Below are 15238 nucleotides of genomic sequence, written 5' to 3' on the forward strand. Positions count from 1 at the left end.
TCTCGAATGAGGCCCTTCCTCCTTCCCACTGACCTTGTTCTCCTTTCTCCTTTGCAGAACATCAGGAAATTAGGTATAAATTTTTGGAAATGATGTTGGGGAGGAGGTGTATCAAAATATACCCCATAAGGTAAGCCCGTCCTCCTTTTCTGGTTGTTTTTTTCCCCTTCTAAATAGCTTCACAGGGTTCTGATACTAATGTTCGGCTGATTTCTCTCCTTCTTCTCTAGTCCTCCAACGCAAGATCTGGAGGCCTCCTCCTCTGAGGCGATCACGGAAATGGAGACCTGGGTAAGGAGGGAAGGCAGGAGGATTGTACTTCTGTGAAGAGGAGGGGACCAGGATTTCAACTAAGTCTCTTCTCTTTCTTCCACAGCACCAATGGATGGCATCTGCTGGCCGGGATGCGAGGAGGAAGGGCCCTATTCCACATGATGAGTCCTGGGTAAGGAGCGAAATGGAGATGAGCACTAATCCACAGATTCGGACATGACTAGACTTAATGTCAGGGGAAACCTTTATCTTTAACTCTCCCTTTTCAGATCCATCCTCTTCCTGGGACTGCTGTCTCCATCGTGTGTCCACCTCCTCCCCTGGTCAGGGTGCCCAGTGATGAAGAATCCATCTCGAATGAGGCCCTTCCTCCTTCCCACTGACCTTGTTCTCCGTTCTCCTTTGCAGAACATCAGGAAATTAGGTATAAATTTTTGGAAATGATGTTGGGGAGGAGGTGTATCAAAATATACCCCATAAGGTAAGCCCTTCCTCCTTCTTTTCTGGTTGTTTTTTTCCCCTTCTAAATAGCTTCACAGGGTTCTGATACTAATGTTCGGCTGATTTCTCTCCTTCTTCTCTAGTCCTCCAACGCAAGATCTGGAGGCCTCCTCCTCTGAGGCGATCACGGAAATGGAGACCTGGGTAAGGAGGGAAGGCAGGAGGATTGTACTTCTGTGAAGAGGAGGGGACCAGGATTTCAACTAAGTCTCTTCTCTTTCTTCCACAGCACCAATGGATGGCATCTGCTGGCCGGGATGCGAGGAGGAAGGGCCCTATTCCACATGATGAGTCCTGGGTAAGGAGCGAAATGGAGATGAGCACTAATCCACAGATTCGGACATGACTAGACTTAATGTCAGGGGAAACCTTTATCTTTAACTCTCCCTTTTCAGATCCATCCTCTTCCTGGGACTGCTGTCTCCATCGTGTGTCCACCTCCTCCCCTGGTCAGGGTGCCCAGTGATGAAGAATCCATCTCGAATGAGGCCCTTCCTCCTTCCCACTGACCTTGTTCTCCTTTCTCCTTTGCAGAACATCAGGAAATTAGGTATAAATTTTTGGAAATGATGTCGGGGAGGAGGTGTATCAAAATATACCCCGTAAGGTAAGCCCTTCCTCCTTCTCTTCTGGATGGTTTTTTCCCCTTCTAAATAGCTTCACAGGGTTCTGATACTAATGTTCGGCTGATTTCTCTCCTTCTTCTCTAGTCCTCCAACGCAAGATCTGGAGGCCTCCTCCTCCGAGGCGATCACGGAAATGGAGACCTGGGTAAGGAGGGAAGGCAGGAGGATTGTACTTCTGTGAAGAGGAGGGGACCAGGATTTCAACTAAGTCTCTTCTCTTTCTTCCACAGCACCAATGGATGGCATCTGCTGGCCGGGATGCGAGGAGGAAGGGCCCCATTCCACCCGATGAGTCCTGGGTAAGTAGAGAAATGCAGGCGCCCTGTCTTCCTGCAAAGGGGAAGGGGAGGTCAGGATTTCACTTTGCTCTTCTCTTTCCTTGACAGAGCACTCTGGCCAGTGGAAGTGATGAGGACGCACTTTGGGGACAGCAGTCCCAGGAATCGAGGGAACTTCTTCTCACTTTTTGGGTGTGGGTTGGGCCTTTTTTTGGGCTGGAGGGGTCTTTGGGTGTTATGTACTAACATTTTTTTTTGTTTCTTTTAGTGAAGAACAAAGTCTAGTTATTGAAGATCTAGAAGACTAAGGTGAGTTGGGAAAATAGAGGGAGGGGTGCACCTGGTGGCACAGCGGATCAAACCACTGAGCTGCTGAACGTACCGACCAGAAGGTCAGTGGTTTGAATCCAGGCAGTGGGGTGAGCTCCCGCTGTTAGCCCCAGCTTCTGCCAACCTAACAATTCAAAAACATGCAAATGTGAGTAGATCACTATGTACCGCTCTGGCAGGAAGGTAACAGCGCTCCATGGAGTCATGCCGGCCACATGGCCTAGTAGGTATCTACGGACAATGCCGGCTCTGAGGCTTAGAAATGGAGATGAGCTCTAACCCACAGATTCGGACATGACTAGACTTAATGTCAGGGGAAACCTTTATCTTTAACTCTCCCTTTTCAGATCCATCCTCTTCCTGGGACTGCTGTCTCCATCGTGCGTCCACCTCCTCCCCTGGTCAGGGTGCCCAGTGATGAAGAATCCATCTCAAATGAAGCCCTTCCTCCTTCCCTCTGACCTTGTTCTCCTTTCTCCTTTGCAGAACATCAGGAAATTATGTATAAATTGTTGGAAATGTTGTCGGGGAGGAGGTGTATCAAAATATACCCCGTAAGGTAAGCCCTTCCTCCTTCTCTTCTGGATGGTTTTTTCCCCTTCTAAATAGCTGCACAGGGTTCTGATACTAATGTTTGGCTGTTTTCTCTCCTTCTTCTCTAGTCCTCCAACGGAAGATCTAGAAGCCTCCTCCTCCGATGAGATCACGGAAATGGAGACCTGGGTAAGGAGGGAAGGCAGGAGGATTGTACTTCTGTGAAGAGGAGGGGACCAGGATTTCAACTAAGTCTCTTCTCTTTCTTCCACAGCACCAATGGATGGCATCTGCTCCGCAGCCTGGCTGGGATGCGTGGAGGAAGGGCCCCATTCCACCCGATGAGTCCTGGGTAAGGAGAGAAATGCAGGCGCCCTGTCTTCCTGCAAAGGGGAAGGGGAGGTCAGGATTTCACTTTGCTCTTCTCTTTCCTTGACAGAGCACTCTGGCCAGTGGAAGTGATGAGGACGCACTTTGGGGACAGCAGTCCCAGGAATCGAGGGAACTTCTTCTCACTTTTTGGGTGTGGGTTGGGCCTTTTTTTGGGCTAGGGGGGTCTTTGGGTGTTATGTACTAACATATTTTTTTTGTTTCTTTTAGTGAAGAACAAAGTCTAGTTATTGAAGATCTAGAAGAATAAGGTGAGTTGGGAAAATAGAGGGAGGGGTGCACCTGGTGGCACAGCGGATCAAACCACTGAGCTGCTGAACGTACCGACCAGAAGGTCAGTGGTTTGAATCCAGGCAGTGGGGTGAGCTCCCGCTGTTAGCCCCAGCTTCTGCCATCCTAACAATTCAAAAACATGCAAATGTGAGTAGATCAATATGTACCGCTCTGGCAGGAAAGTAACAGCGCTCCATGGAGTCATGCCGGCCACATGGCCTAGTAGGTATCTACGGACAATGCCAGCTCTGAGGCTTAGAAATGGAGATGAGCTCTAACCCACAGATTCGGACATGACTAGACTTAATGTCAGGGGAAACCTTTATCGTTAACTCTCCCTTTTCAGATCCATCCTCTTCCTGGGACTGCTGTCTCCATCGTGTGTCCACCTCCTCCCCTGGTCAGGGTGCCCGGTGATGAAGAATCCATCTCGAATGAGGCCCTTCCTCCTTCCCACTGACCTTGTTCTCCTTTCTCCTTTGCAGAACATCAGGAAATTAGGTATAAATTGTTGGAAATGATGTCGGGGAGGAGGTGTATCAAAATATACCCCATAAGGTAAGCCCTTCCTCCTTCTTTTCTGGTTGTTTTTTTCCCCTTCTAAATAGCTTCACAGGGTTCTGATACTAATGTTCGGCTGATTTCTCTCCTTCTTCTCTAGTCCTCCAACGCAAGATCTGGAGGCCTCCTCCTCCGAGGCGATCACGGAAATGGAGACCTGGGTAAGGAGGGAAGGCAGGAGGATTGTACTTCTGTGAAGAGGAGGGGACCAGGATTTCAACTAAGTCTCTTCTCTTTCTTCCACAGCACCAATGGATGGCATCTGCTGGCCGGGATGCGAGGAGGAAGGGCCCCATTCCACCCGATGAGTCCTGGGTAAGGAGAGAAATGCAGGCGCCCTGTCTTCCTGCAAAGGGGAAGGGGAGGTCAGGATTTCACTTTGCTCTTCTCTTTCCTTGACAGAGCACTCTGGCCAGTGGAAGTGATGAGGACGCACTTTGGGGACAGCAGTCCCAGGAATCGAGGGAACTTCTTCTCACTTTTTGGGTGTGGGTTGGGCCTTTTTTTGGGCTGGAGGGGTCTTTGGGTGTTATGTACTAACATTTTTTTTTGTTTCTTTTAGTGAAGAACAAAGTCTAGTTATTGAAGATCTAGAAGACTAAGGTGAGTTGGGAAAATAGAGGGAGGGGTGCACCTGGTGGCACAGCGGATCAAACCACTGAGCTGCTGAACGTACCGACCAGAAGGTCAGTGGTTTGAATCCAGGCAGTGGGGTGAGCTCCTGCTGTTCGCCCCAGCTTCTGCCAACCTAACAATTCAAAAACATGCAAATGTGAGTAGATCAATATGTACCGCTCTGGCAGGAAAGTAACAGCGCTACATGGAGTCATGCCAGCCACATGGCCTAGTAGGTATCTACGGACAATGCCAGCTCTGAGGCTTAGAAATGGAGATGAGCTCTAACCCACAGATTCGGACATGACTAGTCTTAATGTCAGGGGAAACCTTTATCTTTAACTCTCCCTTTTCAGATCCATCCTCTTCCTGGGACTGCTGTCTCCATCGTGTGTCCACCTCCTCCCCTGGTCAGGGTGCCCAGTGATGAAGAATCCATCTCGAATGAGGCCCTTCCTCCTTCCTACTGATCTTGTTCTCCGTTCTCCTTTGCAGAACATCAGGAAATTATGTATAAATTGTTGGAAATGTTCTCGGGGAGGAGGTGTATCAAAATATACCCCGTAAGGTAAGCCCTTCCTCCTTCTCTTCTGGATGGTTTTTTCCCCTTCTAAATAGCTTCACAGGGTTCTGATACTAATGTTCGGCTGATTTCTCTCCTTCTTCTCTAGTCCTCCAACGCAAGATCTGGAGGCCTCCTCCTCTGAGGCAATCACGGAAATGGAGACCTGGGTAAGGAGGGAAGGCAGGAGGATTGTACTTCTGTGAAGAGGAGGGGACCAGGATTTCAACTAAGTCTCTTCTCTTTCTTCCACAGCACCAATGGATGGCATCTGCTGGCCGGGATGCGAGGAGGAAGGGCCCCATTCCACCCGATGAGTCCTGGGTAAGTAGAGAAATGCAGGCGCCCTGTCTTCCTGCAAAGGGGAAGGGGAGGTCAGGATTTCACTTTGCTCTTCTCTTTCCTTGACAGAGCACTCTGGCCAGTGGAAGTGATGAGGACGCACTTTGGGGACAGCAGTCCCAGGAATCGAGGGAACTTCTTCTCACTTTTTGGGAGTGGGTTGGGCCTTTTTTTGGGCTGGAGGGGTCTTTGGGTGTTATGTACTAACATTTTTTTTTGTTTCTTTTAGTGAAGAACAAAGTCTAGTTATTGAAGATCTAGAAGACTAAGGTGAGTTGGGAAAATAGAGGGAGGGGTGCACCTGGTGGCACAGCGGATCAAACCACTGAGCTGCTGAACGTACCAACCAGAAGGTCAGTGGTTTGAATCCAGGCAGTGGGGTGAGCTCCCGCTGTTAGCCCCAGCTTCTGCCAACCTAACAATTCAAAAACATGCAAATGTGAGTAGATCACTATGTACCGCTCTGGCAGGAAGGTAACAGCGCTCCATGGAGTCATGCCGGCCACATGGCCTAGTAGGTATCTACGGACAATGCCGGCTCTGAGGCTTAGAAATGGAGATGAGCTCTAACCCACAGATTCGGACATGACTAGACTTAATGTCAGGGGAAACCTTTATCTTTAACTCTCCCTTTTCAGATCCATCCTCTTCCTGGGACTGCAGTCTCCATCGTGTGTCCACTTCCTCCCCTGGTCAAGGTGCCCAGTGATGAAGAATCCATCTCAAATGAGGCCCTTCCTCCTTCCCTCTGACCTTGTTCTCCTTTCTCCTTTGCAGAACATCAGGAAATTAGGTATAAATTTTTGGAAATAATGTCGGGGAGGAGGTGTATCAAAATACACCCCATAAGGTAAGCCCTTCCTCCTTCTTTTCTGGTTGTTTTTTTCCCCTTCTAAATAGCTTCACAGGGTTCTGATACTAATGTTCGGCTGATTTCTCTCCTTCTTCTCTAGTCCTGCAACGCAAGATCTGGAGGCCTCCTCCTCCGAGGCGATCACAGAAATGGAGACCTGGGTAAGGAGGGAAGGCAGGATTGTACTTCTGTGAAGAGGAGGGGACCAGGATTTCAACTAAGTCTCTTCTCTTTCTTCCACAGCACCAATGGATGGCATCTGCTGGCCGGGATGCGAGGAGGAAGGGCCCTATTCCACATGATGAGTCCTGGGTAAGGAGCGAAATGGAGATGAGCACTAATCCACAGATTCGGACATGACTAGTCTTAATGTCAGGGGAAACCTTTATCTTTAACTCTCCCTTTTCAGATCCATCCTCTTCCTGGGACTGCTGTCTCCATCGTGTGTCCACCTCCTCCCCTGGTCAGGGTGCCCGGTGATGAAGAATCCATCTCAAATGAGGCCCTTCCTCCTTCCCACTGACCTTGTTCTCCTTTCTCCTTTGCAGAACATCAGGAAATTAGGTATAAATTTTTGGAAATGATGTTGGGGAGGAGGTGTATCAAAATATACCCCATAAGGTAAGCCCTTCCTCCTTCTTTTCTGGTTGTTTTTTTCCCCTTCTAAATAGCTTCACAGGGTTCTGATACTAATGTTCGGCTGATTTCTCTCCTTCTTCTCTAGTCCTCCAACGCAAGATCTGGAGGCCTCCTCCTCTGAGGCGATCACGGAAATGGAGACCTGGGTAAGGAGGGAAGTCAGGAGGATTGTACTTCTGTGAAGAGGAGGGGACCAGGATTTCAACTAAGTCTCTTCTCTTTCTTCCACAGCACCAATGGATGGCATCTGCTGGCCGGGATGCGAGGAGGAAGGGCCCTATTCCACATGATGAGTCCTGGGTAAGGAGCGAAATGGAGATGAGCACTAATCCACAGATTCGGACATGACTAGACTTAATGTCAGGGGAAACCTTTATCTTTAACTCTCCCTTTTCAGATCCATCCTCTTCCTGGGACTGCTGTCTCCATCGTGTGTCCACCTCCTCCCCTGGTCAGGGTGCCCAGTGATGAAGAATCCATCTCGAATGAGGCCCTTCCTCCTTCCCACTGACCTTGTTCTCCTTTCTCCTTTGCAGAACATCAGGAAATTAGGTATAAATTTTTGGAAATGATGTCGGGGAGGAGGTGTATCAAAATATACCCCGTAAGGTAAGCCCTTCCTCCTTCTCTTCTGGATGGTTTTTTCCCCTTCTAAATAGCTTCACAGGGTTCTGATACTAATGTTCGGCTGATTTCTCTCCTTCTTCTCTAGTCCTCCAACGCAAGATCTGGAGGCCTCCTCCTCCGAGGCGATCACGGAAATGGAGACCTGGGTAAGGAGGGAAGGCAGGAGGATTGTACTTCTGTGAAGAGGAGGGGACCAGGATTTCAACTAAGTCTCTTCTCTTTCTTCCACAGCACCAATGGATGGCATCTGCTGGCCGGGATGCGAGGAGGAAGGGCCCCATTCCACCCGATGAGTCCTGGGTAAGTAGAGAAATGCAGGCGCCCTGTCTTCCTGCAAAGGGGAAGGGGAGGTCAGGATTTCACTTTGCTCTTCTCTTTCCTTGACAGAGCACTCTGGCCAGTGGAAGTGATGAGGACGCACTTTGGGGACAGCAGTCCCAGGAATCGAGGGAACTTCTTCTCACTTTTTGGGTGTGGGTTGGGCCTTTTTTTGGGCTGGAGGGGTCTTTGGGTGTTATGTACTAACATTTTTTTTTGTTTCTTTTAGTGAAGAACAAAGTCTAGTTATTGAAGATCTAGAAGACTAAGGTGAGTTGGGAAAATAGAGGGAGGGGTGCACCTGGTGGCACAGCGGATCAAACCACTGAGCTGCTGAACGTACCGACCAGAAGGTCAGTGGTTTGAATCCAGGCAGTGGGGTGAGCTCCCGCTGTTAGCCCCAGCTTCTGCCAACCTAACAATTCAAAAACATGCAAATGTGAGTAGATCACTATGTACCGCTCTGGCAGGAAGGTAACAGCGCTCCATGGAGTCATGCCGGCCACATGGCCTAGTAGGTATCTACGGACAATGCCGGCTCTGAGGCTTAGAAATGGAGATGAGCTCTAACCCACAGATTCGGACATGACTAGACTTAATGTCAGGGGAAACCTTTATCTTTAACTCTCCCTTTTCAGATCCATCCTCTTCCTGGGACTGCTGTCTCCATCGTGCGTCCACCTCCTCCCCTGGTCAGGGTGCCCAGTGATGAAGAATCCATCTCAAATGAAGCCCTTCCTCCTTCCCTCTGACCTTGTTCTCCTTTCTCCTTTGCAGAACATCAGGAAATTATGTATAAATTGTTGGAAATGTTGTCGGGGAGGAGGTGTATCAAAATATACCCCGTAAGGTAAGCCCTTCCTCCTTCTCTTCTGGATGGTTTTTTCCCCTTCTAAATAGCTGCACAGGGTTCTGATACTAATGTTTGGCTGTTTTCTCTCCTTCTTCTCTAGTCCTCCAACGGAAGATCTAGAAGCCTCCTCCTCCGATGAGATCACGGAAATGGAGACCTGGGTAAGGAGGGAAGGCAGGAGGATTGTACTTCTGTGAAGAGGAGGGGACCAGGATTTCAACTAAGTCTCTTCTCTTTCTTCCACAGCACCAATGGATGGCATCTGCTCCGCAGCCTGGCTGGGATGCGTGGAGGAAGGGCCCCATTCCACCCGATGAGTCCTGGGTAAGGAGAGAAATGCAGGCGCCCTGTCTTCCTGCAAAGGGGAAGGGGAGGTCAGGATTTCACTTTGCTCTTCTCTTTCCTTGACAGAGCACTCTGGCCAGTGGAAGTGATGAGGACGCACTTTGGGGACAGCAGTCCCAGGAATCGAGGGAACTTCTTCTCACTTTTTGGGTGTGGGTTGGGCCTTTTTTTGGGCTAGGGGGGTCTTTGGGTGTTATGTACTAACATATTTTTTTTGTTTCTTTTAGTGAAGAACAAAGTCTAGTTATTGAAGATCTAGAAGAATAAGGTGAGTTGGGAAAATAGAGGGAGGGGTGCACCTGGTGGCACAGCGGATCAAACCACTGAGCTGCTGAACGTACCGACCAGAAGGTCAGTGGTTTGAATCCAGGCAGTGGGGTGAGCTCCCGCTGTTAGCCCCAGCTTCTGCCATCCTAACAATTCAAAAACATGCAAATGTGAGTAGATCAATATGTACCGCTCTGGCAGGAAAGTAACAGCGCTCCATGGAGTCATGCCGGCCACATGGCCTAGTAGGTATCTACGGACAATGCCAGCTCTGAGGCTTAGAAATGGAGATGAGCTCTAACCCACAGATTCGGACATGACTAGACTTAATGTCAGGGGAAACCTTTATCGTTAACTCTCCCTTTTCAGATCCATCCTCTTCCTGGGACTGCTGTCTCCATCGTGTGTCCACCTCCTCCCCTGGTCAGGGTGCCCGGTGATGAAGAATCCATCTCGAATGAGGCCCTTCCTCCTTCCCACTGACCTTGTTCTCCTTTCTCCTTTGCAGAACATCAGGAAATTAGGTATAAATTGTTGGAAATGATGTCGGGGAGGAGGTGTATCAAAATATACCCCATAAGGTAAGCCCTTCCTCCTTCTTTTCTGGTTGTTTTTTCCCCCTTCTAAATAGCTTCACAGGGTTCTGATACTAATGTTCGGCTGATTTCTCTCCTTCTTCTCTAGTCCTCCAACGCAAGATCTGGAGGCCTCCTCCTCCGAGGCGATCACGGAAATGGAGACCTGGGTAAGGAGGGAAGGCAGGAGGATTGTACTTCTGTGAAGAGGAGGGGACCAGGATTTCAACTAAGTCTCTTCTCTTTCTTCCACAGCACCAATGGATGGCATCTGCTGGCCGGGATGCGAGGAGGAAGGGCCCCATTCCACCCGATGAGTCCTGGGTAAGGAGAGAAATGCAGGCGCCCTGTCTTCCTGCAAAGGGGAAGGGGAGGTCAGGATTTCACTTTGCTCTTCTTTTTCCTTGACAGAGCACTCTGGCCAGTGGAAGTGATGAGGACGCACTTTGGGGACAGCAGTCCCAGGAATCGAGGGAACTTCTTCTCACTTTTTGGGTGTGGGTTGGGCCTTTTTTTGGGCTGGAGGGGTCTTTGGGTGTTATGTACTAACATTTTTTTTTGTTTCTTTTAGTGAAGAACAAAGTCTAGTTATTGAAGATCTAGAAGACTAAGGTGAGTTGGGAAAATAGAGGGAGGGGTGCACCTGGTGGCACAGCGGATCAAACCACTGAGCTGCTGAACGTACCGACCAGAAGGTCAGTGGTTTGAATCCAGGCAGTGGGGTGAGCTCCTGCTGTTCGCCCCAGCTTCTGCCAACCTAACAATTCAAAAACATGCAAATGTGAGTAGATCAATATGTACCGCTCTGGCAGGAAAGTAACAGCGCTACATGGAGTCATGCCAGCCACATGGCCTAGTAGGTATCTACGGACAATGCCAGCTCTGAGGCTTAGAAATGGAGATGAGCTCTAACCCACAGATTCGGACATGACTAGTCTTAATGTCAGGGGAAACCTTTATCTTTAACTCTCCCTTTTCAGATCCATCCTCTTCCTGGGACTGCTGTCTCCATCGTGTGTCCACCTCCTCCCCTGGTCAGGGTGCCCAGTGATGAAGAATCCATCTCGAATGAGGCCCTTCCTCCTTCCTACTGATCTTGTTCTCCGTTCTCCTTTGCAGAACATCAGGAAATTATGTATAAATTGTTGGAAATGTTCTCGGGGAGGAGGTGTATCAAAATATACCCCGTAAGGTAAGCCCTTCCTCCTTCTCTTCTGGATGGTTTTTTCCCCTTCTAAATAGCTTCACAGGGTTCTGATACTAATGTTCGGCTGATTTCTCTCCTTCTTCTCTAGTCCTCCAACGCAAGATCTGGAGGCCTCCTCCTCTGAGGCAATCACGGAAATGGAGACCTGGGTAAGGAGGGAAGGCAGGAGGATTGTACTTCTGTGAAGAGGAGGGGACCAGGATTTCAACTAAGTCTCTTCTCTTTCTTCCACAGCACCAATGGATGGCATCTGCTGGCCGGGATGCGAGGAGGAAGGGCCCCATTCCACCCGATGAGTCCTGGGTAAGTAGAGAAATGCAGGCGCCCTGTCTTCCTGCAAAGGGGAAGGGGAGGTCAGGATTTCACTTTGCTCTTCTCTTTCCTTGACAGAGCACTCTGGCCAGTGGAAGTGATGAGGACGCACTTTGGGGACAGCAGTCCCAGGAATCGAGGGAACTTCTTCTCACTTTTTGGGAGTGGGTTGGGCCTTTTTTTGGGCTGGAGGGGTCTTTGGGTGTTATGTACTAACATTTTTTTTTGTTTCTTTTAGTGAAGAACAAAGTCTAGTTATTGAAGATCTAGAAGACTAAGGTGAGTTGGGAAAATAGAGGGAGGGGTGCACCTGGTGGCACAGCGGATCAAACCACTGAGCTGCTGAACGTACCAACCAGAAGGTCAGTGGTTTGAATCCAGGCAGTGGGGTGAGCTCCCGCTGTTAGCCCCAGCTTCTGCCAACCTAACAATTCAAAAACATGCAAATGTGAGTAGATCACTATGTACCGCTCTGGCAGGAAGGTAACAGCGCTCCATGGAGTCATGCCGGCCACATGGCCTAGTAGGTATCTACGGACAATGCCGGCTCTGAGGCTTAGAAATGGAGATGAGCTCTAACCCACAGATTCGGACATGACTAGACTTAATGTCAGGGGAAACCTTTATCTTTAACTCTCCCTTTTCAGATCCATCCTCTTCCTGGGACTGCAGTCTCCATCGTGTGTCCACTTCCTCCCCTGGTCAAGGTGCCCAGTGATGAAGAATCCATCTCAAATGAGGCCCTTCCTCCTTCCCTCTGACCTTGTTCTCCTTTCTCCTTTGCAGAACATCAGGAAATTAGGTATAAATTTTTGGAAATAATGTCGGGGAGGAGGTGTATCAAAATACACCCCATAAGGTAAGCCCTTCCTCCTTCTTTTCTGGTTGTTTTTTTCCCCTTCTAAATAGCTTCACAGGGTTCTGATACTAATGTTCGGCTGATTTCTCTCCTTCTTCTCTAGTCCTGCAACGCAAGATCTGGAGGCCTCCTCCTCCGAGGCGATCACAGAAATGGAGACCTGGGTAAGGAGGGAAGGCAGGATTGTACTTCTGTGAAGAGGAGGGGACCAGGATTTCAACTAAGTCTCTTCTCTTTCTTCCACAGCACCAATGGATGGCATCTGCTGGCCGGGATGCGAGGAGGAAGGGCCCTATTCCACATGATGAGTCCTGGGTAAGGAGCGAAATGGAGATGAGCACTAATCCACAGATTCGGACATGACTAGTCTTAATGTCAGGGGAAACCTTTATCTTTAACTCTCCCTTTTCAGATCCATCCTCTTCCTGGGACTGCTGTCTCCATCGTGTGTCCACCTCCTCCCCTGGTCAGGGTGCCCGGTGATGAAGAATCCATCTCAAATGAGGCCCTTCCTCCTTCCCACTGACCTTGTTCTCCTTTCTCCTTTGCAGAACATCAGGAAATTAGGTATAAATTTTTGGAAATGATGTTGGGGAGGAGGTGTATCAAAATATACCCCATAAGGTAAGCCCTTCCTCCTTCTTTTCTGGTTGTTTTTTTCCCCTTCTAAATAGCTTCACAGGGTTCTGATACTAATGTTCGGCTGATTTCTCTCCTTCTTCTCTAGTCCTCCAACGCAAGATCTGGAGGCCTCCTCCTCTGAGGCGATCACGGAAATGGAGACCTGGGTAAGGAGGGAAGTCAGGAGGATTGTACTTCTGTGAAGAGGAGGGGACCAGGATTTCAACTAAGTCTCTTCTCTTTCTTCCACAGCACCAATGGATGGCATCTGCTGGCCGGGATGCGAGGAGGAAGGGCCCTATTCCACATGATGAGTCCTGGGTAAGGAGCGAAATGGAGATGAGCACTAATCCACAGATTCGGACATGACTAGACTTAATGTCAGGGGAAACCTTTATCTTTAACTCTCCCTTTTCAGATCCATCCTCTTCCTGGGACTGCTGTCTCCATCGTGTGTCCACCTCCTCCCCTGGTCAGGGTGCCCAGTGATGAAGAATCCATCTCGAATGAGGCCCTTCCTCCTTCCCACTGACCTTGTTCTCCTTTCTCCTTTGCAGAACATCAGGAAATTAGGTATAAATTTTTGGAAATGATGTTGGGGAGGAGGTGTATCAAAATATACCCCATAAGGTAAGCCCATCCTCCTTCTTTTCTGGTTGTTTTTTTCCCCTTCTAAATAGCTTCACAGGGTTCTGATACTAATGTTCGGCTGATTTCTCTCCTTCTTCTCTAGTCCTCCAACGCAAGATCTGGAGGCCTCCTCCTCTGAGGCGATCACGGAAATGGAGACCTGGGTAAGGAGGGAAGGCAGAAGGATTGTACTTCTGTGAAGAGTAGGGGACCAGGATTTCAACTAAGTCTCTTCTCTTTCTTCCACAGCACCAATGGATGGCATCTGCTGGCCGGGATGCGAGGAGGAAGGGCCCCATTCCACCTGAGGAGTCCTGGGTAAGGAGCGAAATGGAGATGAGCACTAACCTACAGATTCGGACATGACTAGACTTAATGTCAGGGGAAACCTTTATCTTTAACTATCCCTTTTCAGATCCATCCTCTTCTTGGGACTGCTGTCTCCATCGTGCGTCCGCCTCCTCCCCTGGTCAGGGTGCTCAGTGATGAAGAATCCATATGAAATGAGGCCCTTCCTCCTTCCCTCTGACCTTGTTCTCCTTTCTCCTTTGCAGAACATCAGAAAATTATGTGTAAATTGTTTCACTTGCTGTCATGAGAGGAGTAGGTAGTAAAAGGGAAGTCATGTATTAGATCACCAGGAGGGGAAGTCAGGGATGCTGCTCTTCTCCCCTCTTAAAGAAGTACTGAGTGGGGAGGAAGGGCCCATGGAAATACAGATTTGGAGACTTTTGGGGTTGAATCTACCACAGGAAAGTAATGGCCCTAAAACAGCCCCTCTCTCAAGGCAACTCCTTCTTCCTCCCTCTCACCTTGTTCTTTCTCCTTTGCAGAACATCAGGAAATTATGTATAAATTGTTGGAAATGTTGTCGGGGAGGAGGTGTTTCAAAATATACCCCGTAAGGCAAGCCCTTCCTCCTTCTCTTCTGGATGGTTTTTTCCCCTTCTAAATAGCTGCACAGGGTTCTGATACTAATGTTTGGCTGTTTTCTCTCCTTCTTCTCTAGTCCTCCAACGGAAGATCTAGAAGCCTCCTCCTCCGATGAGATCACAGAAATAGAGACCTGGGTAAGGAGGGAAGGCAGGAGGATTGTACTTCTGTGAAGAGGAGGGGACCAGGATTTCAACTAAGTCTCTTCTCTTTCTTCCACAGCACCAATGGATGGCATCTGCTCCGCAGCCCAGCTGGGATGCGTGGAGGAAGGGCCCCATTCCACCCGATGAGTCCTGGGTAAGGAGAGAAATGCAGGCGCCCTGTCTTCCTGCAAAGGGGAAGGGGAGGTCAGGATTTCACTTTGCTCTTCTCTTTCCTTGACAGAGCACTCTGGCCAGTGGAAGTGATGAGGACGCACTTTGGGGACAGCAGTCCCAGGAATCGAGGGAACTTCTTCTCACTTTTTGGGTGTGGGTTGGGCCTTTTTTTGGGCTAGGGGGGTCTTTGGGTGTTATGTACTAACATATTTTTTTTGTTTCTTTTAGTGAAGAACAAAGTCTAGTTATTGAAGATCTAGAAGACTAAGGTGAGTTGGGAAAATAGAGGGAGGGGTGCACCTGGTGGCACAGCGGATCAAACCACTGAGCTGCTGAATGTACCGACCAGAAGCTCAGTGGTTTGAATCCAGGCAGTGGGGTGAGCTCCCGCTGTTAGCCCCAGCTTCTGCCAACCTAACAATTCAAAAACATGCAAATGTGAGTAGATCACTATGTACCGCTCTGGCAGGAAGGTAACAGCGCTCCATGGAGTCATGCCGGCCACATGGCCTAGTAGGTATCTACGGACAATGCCGGCTCTGAGGCTTAGAAATGGAGATGAGCTCTAACCCACAGATTCGGACATGACTAGAC

At 49.2% G+C, this 15238-nt stretch overlaps 1 long non-coding RNA gene across 1 annotated transcript in view; it reads right to left on the reverse strand.

Annotated features, from left to right (window-relative positions):
- The window catches only part of LOC107983833 (uncharacterized), a 195574-nt gene that overhangs the window by 18277 nt on the left and 162059 nt on the right, over window positions 1-15238 (reverse strand). The gene's annotated exons all lie outside the window — the stretch shown is intronic.

The sequence above is a fragment of the Anolis carolinensis genome, chromosome 5 (genome assembly GCF_035594765.1).
Source record: "Anolis carolinensis isolate JA03-04 chromosome 5, rAnoCar3.1.pri, whole genome shotgun sequence".
NCBI lineage: Eukaryota > Metazoa > Chordata > Lepidosauria > Squamata > Dactyloidae > Anolis > Anolis carolinensis.